General features: G+C 39.6%; 1 pseudogene across 1 annotated transcript; it reads right to left on the bottom strand.

The window, feature by feature from the left end:
• Nucleotides 1–1,370: 1,370 nt before the first annotated feature.
• LOC308240009 (E2F-associated phosphoprotein-like) lies at nucleotides 1,371–2,227 on the bottom strand (annotated as a pseudogene). The gene has a single exon. The product of its transcript is annotated as an E2F-associated phosphoprotein-like (transcript).
• Between the last annotated feature and the right edge of the window lie 9,852 nt (nucleotides 2,228–12,079).

The raw sequence follows: 12,079 nt of genomic DNA on the forward strand, positions 1-12,079 counted from the left end.
CCTCGTGCTGAGCATCAGGTCCCTATGTGCACATGCACCAAGAATTGGAATCACTGGCTCTTAGTGTGAATGCACTGGGAATCAGGGATCCCAAGCTCACGCAATGAGAAACAGTGTCAAGTCACTGGTGCTCGGTGCTGCCTCTCACCTGGAGAATCAGGGTCCCCGGTCTGCTTGGGGGACTGGGTTGCACAGTAGCACTGTGTCAGCAGGAGGTCTACTCCTGCACTGCATAAAACAGACTTCTGTGTGCGATTGCCCAGAATCAAAGTCAGGTGGCACTGCCCCCCTGCGTGGGCATGGGGTTTGGTCACCCGATTGCATTGCAGGGAACAGATTCCCAGTGCCCGTGCGCTCCCACGTTCAAATTCCTGTAGCAGCACTGTGGCCCTGTGTGAGGGGTGGGTCTAGCAGTTCCTATGGTGCTGCCAGGAGCCTGCAGGGAGGGGGATGGGCTCTGTGACTCACAGAAATTTGCAGCGGGATGTCTGGATTCTTGGTGTCTGTGGGTATGCAGCTGTGGTTGCAGGTCTCTGTCCCCAGTGGCTGCAGGGTCCCGGTTTGAGTCTGAGACCAGACTGGGTGGTGCTGAGGCCAGGATCCTTGTCTCAAGCAGCTCTGTTTTTCAAGATGGCGTGGTCTCTGTGCCCGCACTGGCCGCCCCTGGAGTGTCTGCAGTGGCAGCGGGGCTCTGCTGTCTAAGACAGCCTGGTTTGGCAGCCCCTTGGAAGACCTGCAGGATCTAACTGTCCCTAGTTCATACACACACACACCACACAGGTCCACACACTCCTCTATCACTCCCTCACTCTCTCACACTCTCTCCCTCCCTACCTTCCTGCCAATTGCCATCTTCCAGGACTTTTTCCCTATCCCCTTTCATGTGTAGCAAATTACCAGCCATCGTTCAAATCCCAGATAACAGATAAAAACGTCATTTATTCATGAAGCCTTTCCCCAAAAAAAGAGTACTATAATTAGTGATTATAATAGTAAACTGAGTCATCAAGAAAAAAAATATATATTTGGTATATTCAGTTTAATAAGGTAGAATCACACTAAGCTAATTTCTTTTTTTTTTTACTTATAACTCCAGAACACTTTAATTCTAAAGAGCTTTAATAAATGAAAAGCCCCAAGTTTCCAAAGCCCATCAAAAAAGAAATAAATAATCAGTCTCAACAGAGCTGGGGAAAATTGTTTTTAAAGAAGGGGAAAGGTGAAGTTGGTAACCATTCTCTTTCAAAAATAAAATACTACTTCCTCAAATAACCACTCAGAATGTCACTTGATATACATAGGCAGGAGGAAAATAACTGTCATATTTGCCCTATATGCAGTATTGGGCAATTAAATGCCAACTTAGCGATTTAGGAATGGCTTGCCAAAACATTGAAAAGATGAAAGACTTCATCCTTGTCATAGACTTCCACTTCAGTGGAACATTTGGTGCACATAACTGGGTGATAGATTTCTTCCACTTCTATCTCTGCCTGCTCTGTAGCATCTTCATGGTTAGCCCTTATCTTCTAATGGCCTCGCTTTTTCTTCCTGTTTTCTGGGGTTTTGTATCTTAGAACCTCCTCTTTGTTGACAGAACAATTCATCACAAATATTGCTCTGTACTGAGTTTTGTATGATTCACGCCTTTGATAATCAAGACACAGTGTGGTCATGCAGGCAGGGCAATTCAAGATAGCATCACTATTTGGAACCAGCTGTTGTTGTTGACGTGGCCTCTGTATTCCAAAACCATGGTATCCTCTTCTCTGTGTGTCAACCCAGGTCTGATCTCTGTTATATTTTTCAGGATCATGTAGTAATTCATCATTTGTTAGAATCCTGTGTCATTTCTTCTTTTTTCTCTTGGTCACCTGTGCTGTTTTGTCTTCATCCTCAGAATCAGAATCAAAATATATATCACCATAGTACTTTGTGGAAGCTATTCCAACTTTCCAATTTCCTGAAGAAGACCCTGCTTCCAGGGAAGATAATTTGACCTCCATTGTTTTTATGGTGGAATTTAATTCAGCTTCCATTTCTTTTCCAAATTCATCTTCATTAGATTCACTTTCTCTAGTAAGACATTCTTTGATGAGTTTTCATTTTTGGTCAGGAGTTCCATGTAAAGTGCATCCATTTCATCTTCAGAACTGCTCAAAGCCAGCTCATCATCGCTAGGCTCTTCAACTGCGTAGGGGTCATAGTCATCTTGGAACCAGTTCATAGTGATCTCTGCACTAGACACCATCCACAGATGGCCGCAGAGTACATTTCCTCAGGGGGTCCCTTCCCTAAGCTAAGGTAATTTCTTAATTGGGAAAATTATCTCCCCAAAATGGTCAAGTTAAAACTAACTTCACATTTCAAATGAGTAACTTACAGTTATCTGGGAATTCATTTGTGTGTAACAACTGTCTTTAATTATTGAAATTAGTCCTAGCCAGTTTGGATCAGTGAATAGAGTGTTGACCTGAGGACTGAAGGATCCCGGGTTCAATTCTGGTCAAGGGCACATGCCCGGGTTGTGGGCTTAGTCCCCAGTAGGGGTCATGCAAGAGGCAGCCAATCAATGATTCTCTCATCATTGATGTTTCTATCTCTCTCTCCCTCTCCCTTCCTCTCTGAAATCAATAAAAATATATTTTAAAAAAAAGAAATGTGGCATTAATATGCTTTCCTTTATTAAGATTTAAACAGAAAAACACACACATATACTATATATAACCTTATTATATAACAACTAATATAATATTAATATTACAGAAATATATAATATTCTAGAGCTTTATTCATTCATTCAACCAACATACAAATTATGGTCACTCATTCTACATTGTGGCTCCCAGAGGACCTCAAAGAGTTAATGTGTTTGTTTCACTCTCCAGTTTGGAATGCCACTCTTCCTTCCATTATTGGAATTCTGTTCCAGCATTACATTACAGAGCTTCCCTAATGCCTGCCTATGGGGATGCAAGTAATGGTGCCATCTGACACTTATCATAATTTCATTCAAATTCATATTGCTTTTACATTGTATTTTCTTTTGCTACTCTGGCTCCAAACTGCCAGCAGCAGGCTCAAATTTTACCTAAATGGGAGCATTTTGACTTTGGAAGAGAACATTGCTCAGTGCCATTTCCTTAATAGTATACATTACTGCAGAGGAAGGGTTCTGACCCAGGGCCAAGTTCCCTTTATCCAGAGCATGGGAAATTTCAAGGGCAAGACAGCAGCCCCTGCGGAGATGTGCAAATCCTTGCTGAGCTGCAAAAGTGGGAGAAGAGAATCTCAGTGGAACCTGTCACCCCAAATTAAGGCTGGGCCTGAAGCATTTGTGTAAAGAGAGGAAGAAAAACAAGTTGCCAGATAAATGCATCTTAACTAGTCCTCCTCCCAAATGTCCTCTGCTAAGTAAGTTCTAAATGCTAATCAAAGAGATAGCATGAAATAAGGTTTTGAAGAAGGCAGGTGAATCATGCAGGAAAATAAAAACCAAGGGACAGATAAACTGTTTTAATTCACTCAAAGATCTGTTCTAAATAGGGCCCACAAACAAAGATGTCTATGTAATGAGGGAAACAATAAGCCAACCTTATGAGGAAGTGTAATTGAGGATGTAGAAGTAATAATGATACACCCTGAGGTAAAGAAGGAAGGGTATTAAACTGTGAATTTGCAGGAAGCAGTCAGGCTTCCAGCTGTCAAAGAAGTTCTAGATATTTTCAGTGTTCGGTAAAGAGGCAAAATTCAAGTCAGCAGGGAAAAATGTTAGTTGGTGGGGTGTTAGGGGACAGGCAGGAAATAGTGTGAAGAGGGCAGCACAGGAGCTTCTTGGATTGGGGAAAGTATATCAGAACACATGGTGGCCCCTTACTCCTTTCAGCACCTATCCACATACTAATCAATAGTCACCTCCTCTCCTTCCCACTCTTGCAGGTCCTCATAGCTTCATATTGCCTCTGATTTCTCAGGGGTCCCGTTGACTGTCCCCCTATCATTGACCCTATTCCAAAAGACCAAAATTCCAAAACTTCCCCTTCCTATCAACATCATGTTCCCTCCCAGAGAGCTTTGTAGGCATCTGGTAATACTGTAATCTGTTTTCCTCAGAACTCTGGTTTCACAAAGTACTTCAGGACACTGGGTGGGCTCAGCACTATCCTGTGTCAACTGAAAGAAAATCTCCACTTTTGTTTACTTTATATATTGAGGTGCAGAATTTTTCTCAAAATGGTGTTGCTGTTAATATAGACAGGAAAACTACTGTGACAAACACACACAATGAGTCACTCCCACTGTGAACTACCTTTTGAATGAAGCACTTGTCTAGCTGGCCAGTCTCTTAATCAGGGCTTATGTGGAGGATAGCCTTTCTCAGAAAGGTCTTTTCACAGCCTTTCTGATCACATTCTATAGGCAGTTGTTTAAGGCTCACACTAGCTCCAGGTATAGGACTTACCAAGATCAGGCTCAGTTATTCCTGGCAAAACAAAATAAAACAAAACTTGTTCGGACCCTTTACAAAGATAGATTGGCTAAAGATGTTCACACAAAATTTGCTCAGCAGTTTTCTCTTCTGTATGTCTCTGGGTTGTCTAGTCCTACTTTCAGTCCTTCTTGAATCTTTTATAGAAATTTATATTAACTTTTTAATGTATTTTTAAAATATATTTTTATTGATTTTAGAGAGGAAGGGAGAGGGAGAGATAGAAACATGATGAGAGAAAATCATTGATCAGCTGCCTCCTGTACACCCCTACTGGGGATTGAGCCTACAACCCGGGCATGTGCCCTGGCCAGAAATCAAACCATGGCCTCCTGGTTTATAGGTCGATGCTCAACTACTGAGCCATGCCAGGCACGCCAAATGCCTTTTGATGAATGTTTTTATCACAAATGGGATTGAAAAAGAAAGTATCCAAATGCAAGCCTAGCCCCACTGTAGGAGACACAACTTAAAGTATGAAAGATCATGAATATCAACATATATGAAAGCAACAGATACACTAGTCCTAAATTATGTTCTTTTGACTTGTATTAAAGTCAAATGTATTAAATTACATTTTTATAACTGAAAAAAATGTAGTTATGTTGTACTGATACATTCAGATATCTCAATGTGAGCAATTAAAACCACAAAGAAGATAAGCTGAATATGGATGCTATATATAGCAGCTGAAAATTGGACTCATGCTAGGTGCCACCCACACAGTTTTATATTGATCAGGAAAATAAAGATATATTGATGGGATCATTTTTTTCTGGTTGTCTTTCAAAAATACCACATGCACTATTTTTAGTAATAAGCATGGTATTTTACTTCTATGTAAAGAATTCTACTTTTGGTCTCCAGCTGAAAAATCCAGGGTTCCTATGGTTGCTAGGGAACCAACAAATATAATTCTTCAATCTCTTATAATATAAAGGTATAATTATACACTTGCTTACGGGGGGGGAAGACATTTGAACATTTTTTCTAAAATTAGATTAATGCAATCATTTCTATATTGGAAATAAATAAAATTATGCAGGAAAATAGCAGTTAACATGACAATAGGAGAATCATCTGAACTTCTTATCGTTCTTTCCCACCCTCCATCTTTTCAGATCTACCCTTTGTGAAAAAACAATCTTGATTTGGCCCCTGATGCAAAACACATTCTTCTGTGAGTGCTTACAGTAATATTTCATTTACCTCCCTTCCAAAATTAGGAACAAGAAACTCATTATAGTGGGTTATGAAATTTCTCCTGATAGATTCTCAAATTTGTTATTAATATTTCATTATTGTGATTGCTGATGGTCTCAGGTTCAGAGGAAAGTTTTTCTGAGATAATAAATCTTCTGCCTTATGAGAAACATTATTCATAAACTTATGTAAAAGATCTGCTCTTTCATTATAGTATAAGCAGCTAACAATCTATCTATGTGTGCCCATCTGACCTTACAATTACTGGCTTATCTCTATGATGCATTGCAATGGAGTTATTAATTCCACTTCCTTAAGACTTTTATTCTTGTGCTCTGTAGGTCAGCCAAGGAAAATGATAGAGATCCAATTATTAACAATTATCAGCAACTCAGGAGGCATGTGAAAACCATTCTCTTAAATTTGTTCCTGAAGAGAAGCAAATGTTGATACCTCCAATTCCAGGAAAACTTTTTTTTTTAAAACTGAGGAACATCAACTCAGTGGTAGCAGTTACTGGCTGAGAAATTGAGAGCAAGAAAATTCAACTATATCAGGGCTCTCAGCTGTAAATGAACCAGTTTATTTCTCATGAGCCTTCTGGCCAAATTCCCAACTATTATTGCCTTTGCCCTGTTCACAGTGGTACTGCCTATTGTATGATTTAACACTGTTAGTCTTGCTAGTAAGAGAAAGAAAAGAGGCATGTCTTCAGACTGCCCCCAAAGTGTCAGCCTTACAAACACTAAGGCCTCCTATTCCAACAGTTTTAGAACCACATTTATCTAACTTTATTTATAGTCTATTTGTCTCAGTCAGAAATGCTCTTTAGATTGCCTCTTGCTTCAGGAAACTATGCTTGGTTTGGAAGTTGGATGTAATGAAAGCATAGCATTAGAGCATCATAGTTGTGAAAGGGATTCATAATAGATCATGGTGCTCAACATACTGCCCAAAGGCAGGTTTTGAAAACTATTCTGAGCTAATTATTCTCACCTTCTCTTATATCCACTTGGGCAAGAAGGGCAATGAAGTAGGAGTAATTCTGCATGAAAAAGGGATGGGATCACACCATGGTACTCTGAAAAGAAAGAAATGTGTGGTCATGACAGAACCTTAAATAAAACTAAACATTTTAGTTTAGATAAGGAATCCAATAATGTGTCCACTGTCTATAAGTACCAAGCTGTCTGGCACATAGTAGGTGCTCAATAAATATATATTAACTCATTAAAACACAGATTACTCTATTTAAGCTCACATTCATGGTTTAGTTATGAGAATAGGGTACCAAGAAGCCAGAGCTATAAATCAAATGGCCAGTGCTGGCTGTACTCACTAGCAAACAACTTCTCTCCTATCCTATATAATAAAAGCCTATCCTATATAATAAAAGCCTGATATGCTAAGTGTCCGGTTTTCCAGTCAGCCGTTCAACCAATCAAAGAGTAATATGCTAATGATATGCTAAGTCTGCTCAACCACTTGCTATGACATCCACTGACTACCAGGGGGCAGACAGTTGACTGGTCAACCAGTCACTATGACATGCACTGACCACCTATTGATTAGCAGTTCCACATTGATTTGCATGTGGAATAGGGGGCAAACGCTCCAACTGGTAGGTTAGCTTGTTGCTGGGGTCTGGCTGATCAGGACTGAGCGAGACCGGCTGGACACACCCTGGAGCCCTCCTGCAGTCCCTCCCTGGCTCCGATCATGCACCAGTGGGGTCCCTCAGCCTGGTCTGCACCCTCTTGCAATCCAGGACCCCTGGGGGGATGTTAGAGAGCCAGTTTTGGTCTGATCCCACAGGGGGAGCACCGCTTAATGAGAAGCCAGGCTCATGGCTGGTGAGCACAGCGGGGGTGGTGGGAGCCTCTCCCACCTTCGCGGCAGTGCTGGGGATGTCCTGCAGGGAGCTGGGCCTAAGCCTTCAGTCATTCATCCCCAAGGGCTTCCAGACTGCAAGAGGGTGCAAACCAGGCTGAGGGGACCCCCCCCCCAAGTACACAAATTTTGTGCACTTGGCCTCTAGTGCCTTAATAAATAAATATAAATAAACAAACAACAGTCAAGGATATCAATGACTACATGCAGAACCAATAAAATAAATGGTGCCTTTGGCTGCCAAGTGTGTAAACCTCAGGAATATAGGAGAAGGAAAAGTATATTTCAGCATGTGGCAGGAAGCCAGGTATAGTCATGCATGGTACTTGGAAATAAGTTCCCTTTACATAATTTTCCATATGGGCAAGGCACACCCATTTCCTCCAGTGCCCATGACATGCATGTCCTATGATCCCAGCACATACACATGCACTTCACTCTAGGGTAAAAGTATTAAAGGGAAATAGCCAATAGTCTGCATATTTCCTATCATAATGAAGTCTCAAGAGATGTATTATCTTTTCAAACAGGATGGCTGTGATAGAACCCTAAACTAAATAACACATTAGCCCTTTCTATAACATTATATCACATAACCCTAAACATTCTCTATCTTATATCCTGGGAGTCTTAAATGGAGGAGAAACATCACAGAGTCCCTTATCAAACACTCATCACTTTCTCTTGGGTGTAAATAAAAATAAGAAGACCTAATCTCCCCTTCGTATCTGTTTAGTTTATAGGATTGCTCCTCTTATGGCTTCTGTATAAGTAAAAATGTGTAAAACTTTAAAGGAGCCCACATTGACATAGTGGAGAAAATTGGTGACCCAATATTAAAAAACACCCTTAAATATTATCCAGGCTTCACTGCACTATAAAAATCTGCGCTATTTGTTTGGAATGCTTACAAATCACAATAGGCCTGGCTAGAAAAGTCACTGATTTGTAACTAGAAGGCAACACAAATGTTCCTATGCCCAAGAAGTGTGTGTGGGGGAGGGGTATTTTGGGAAGGGAGTTGTATTTGATTGAGCCCTATAGAACCTGTAGTGAACGTGTTGTATTAAAACACAAATTATGCTGCTTTTGAGCAAGAAACTGGAGGACTGACACCTTGACTTGCCTGTTTATTTGTGTGTGCCTCTTTCTAGCAATTAACTATGATGGTTTTATTATGGTCTGTGGAACTGCTAATCAATAGGGTGGGATGCTAGTTACAGACCACAGCCGGTCCTGTGTGCTTGCATAATGCCCACAATTTTGCTCCCAGCTGTTCAGTCTAATCCATTTATGGCTGTTTATGGCTCACAGTCAGAGAAATCTTCTATTTACAGCTCATTCATCATTCTTAACATTTTTTTAAAATCCAGGCTGAATGTTCTGAGGGTGGGAAATAAACCCAGACTTCCCCTGTCCCTTTTGCTATCTCAGCACATCAAACCCTTCTTCCTTTGAAAGGCCCACAGACTATATTTTGTCACACTTCAAATTTACATTAAACTGGTTTCACACGACCTGTGAGATTATGCTAGTAGAAATTTAAAAGGCAAATGTGTAATTCTAATATCTCTTCTGCTTTACAGGGAGCTAGATAATTCTAAAGTGTTTGTCCTAGTGCTTTGGAAACAGGGTAGGGTGGGCATGGAAGAAAGTCAACAACTAGTTGTGAATATTACCATAATGTTAATGAAAATCTGGACTAAAGAATTAATATCAACTAATTATGTTTAGAATTTGATTAATATGACTGAAAAAAAATTAAGGCAACTCACTAATACAGAAGAAGTAGAGTATATAATTACCAAACAAGAAGAAAGGACAAATGGATTTTTTTAAAAAACCTCAGTCAATCCTTTAAGAAGCCAAATAAAAGGATATGAAAATAAAAAGCATAGAGAATGTAGATAAATGGAAACTTTTAAAAAAGAAATTTATCTAAATTGATCAGTGATCACAATAAATGCAAATGGCTTAATACACAATGCAATAACAAAAAATTTTATGAGTTAATACAAATTAGTGCTGACAAATATTCTTGTTTTTCTTATTTATTTACTCTATCTCTATCATTGAGATGTTTATCTAAGTATCTTCTGAGATTATGTTTCCTGATTTACTCACCTATGGGGTAATGAGTTCTACAAGTTTGCCCCCTACGTTGTGAAAAAAGTTTGCCTTCCATTTACCCTATGGTCTTTGGAGAGTCAAAAGGGGCCCACTGAGGCAGTGCCCTCAGCAGTCCCAGATCTGTCTCTTGCTTCAACAGTGTTTGGACGGAACCGATCCAGGGATGCCCCTTCTTCCAACCTCCAGCCACTCTCCTGCATCTTATCCAGTCACCACTTTCAGAACCACCTCCGGGATCAGCCAACACACCATTTTTTTTTTCTACCTTAACTTCCTTTTTTTCTTTATTGATTAAGGTATTACATATCTGTCCTTAACTTCTTATTGCCGAACAACCATGAGCTCCCAGACTCGACTCGTCAGAATTATTCCACCAAGGTGGAGGCTGCGGTCAACTGCCTGGCCAACCTGCATCTGCGGGCCCCCTACACCTACCTCTCTCTGGGCTTCTATTTCCACTGCAACAATGTGGCTCTAGAGGGAAGGGCCACTTCTTCCTTGAAGCAGGAGGGCACTGAGCATCTCTTAAACATGCAAAACAAGTGTGATGGCCCCATTCTCTTCTGGTCGCTCTGAAGCCTTCCCCTGATGAGTGGGGCAAAACTCAAGATGCCATGAAGCCGCCCTGGCCTTGGAGAGGAACCTGAACCAGGCCCTTGTGGAGCTGCAGGCCCTCAGCTCTGTGACTTCCTGCAGAACCACTTCCAGGATGAGGAGGTGAAACTCATCAAGAAGATGGGCTACACCTGACTGACCTCTGCAGGCTGGACAGCCCCAGGCTGGGCTGGACAAGTATCTCTTCTAAAGCTCACCCTCAAGCATGACTAGGAGCCTTTGGAGCCCAGAGGCCTTTGAGAGGCCCCTCTGCATGCCCCTGGTGTCTGGCTTTTACCTGAGCCTCTCCCCGAAACTACCAGTCATTCTTTTAACCACCTTGAAGCTCTCTCCCATGCATTGGACCAAATGAAAAAATAAAGCTTTTTGCAGACAAAAAAAGGGGGGGCACTGAAGTCTAATATTTTGGAAGTCACAAAACATTGCTGGGTTCCCCTTTCCAACTATTTCATGGTTCCGTAGGTATCAATCCAATTACTCACAGGTCTCCTTTTCTAAGTGAAAAGGTCATATCTGTACATTATGTCCAGAGAGTTTGTTACCCAGGCCCACTTCATCTCATTTTGGAAGCAGGGAAATAATCCAGATGTTGATTCATTGATATAAAACTCAAATTTAGAAAATAAGTACTTATTGATCTCAGAACAAGTATTTCAGTTACAGAAAAGATTCTAGCCACCAAATACATAAATAAATAAAACACAATTAGACCAATTTTTTATACAATTTCTTCTAGGAAATTATTTCCACCCTTTTTGACCTAAGAAAATACTCAAAAAATACTTAAAAAATATTTTTGTTGTTCCTGTGAAATAATAAGGCAAATATTCTAGGTAAGAATTAAAAACACAAAAAGCCCTATGTTGATCATTATATTAGTACACATTTTAACATGAAATGTAGTTCTAACATAATGTGTAATTATAATCATAAGAAATGATAATTGTCTTTATGCAATATTAGCATAATATAACATATAAATTCCTAAATAACATACTATTTTTTGTTTGGGAACCAAATATTTATGCAAAGGAAAGTTTAAGTATTACTAAATGTTATAGTATCAAAAATAGGCAACAACTGATTTATTTGAGTTCTTGTAATTGATATTTAAAGAAAGAACTTGTTTGTTTTATATTTTGATGCTCCTTTTCTAAATAACAACCTAAGAAACAAGGTATTGGCATTTTATTCACCAGATTTTCTCTCCCACATAATTTACTGTGCTTGTAGTCTTCATTCTTAATGGAAAAAAGAGCAAAAATGGCTACAATTAATATTCTATTTCTTCTTTGAAACATTAATCTGACATTCCAAAAATGTTTAGTATACTGAACAAGAATTTGATCAAATTAGAACAATTTATGACTCTAGTAAAAATGCATCTTAAGGTATATGCAGTATTGTTATTTATTCATTCAATTTATTGACGTTTAAATTTTTAACATTGGTGTAACTAATGCTTCCTGGCTTAAATTAACATTTTATTAAGTATATAAATTTCTGTGAATATATGATTAAGAATAAAAATTATTAAAACAGTAAAATGGCCATAACCATGTGGGAAATTTACAGTGTTTGAGCTGAATGATTATTAACACTGCTACTAGAACTTGAGCATGCCAATCTGATTTTTTTCTTATCCTCCAACATGCTCATTCAGTGTATGCTACATGTCTCTCACACTGATCTATATTAGGGGTAAATGTTTTAAAATGATGTTTTTGTTAAGTAGGTAAGGAAACAGATGCT

This window comes from Plecotus auritus (genome assembly GCF_963455305.1).
Source record: "Plecotus auritus genome assembly, chromosome: X".
In the NCBI taxonomy this organism is placed as follows: Eukaryota; Metazoa; Chordata; class Mammalia; order Chiroptera; family Vespertilionidae; genus Plecotus; species Plecotus auritus.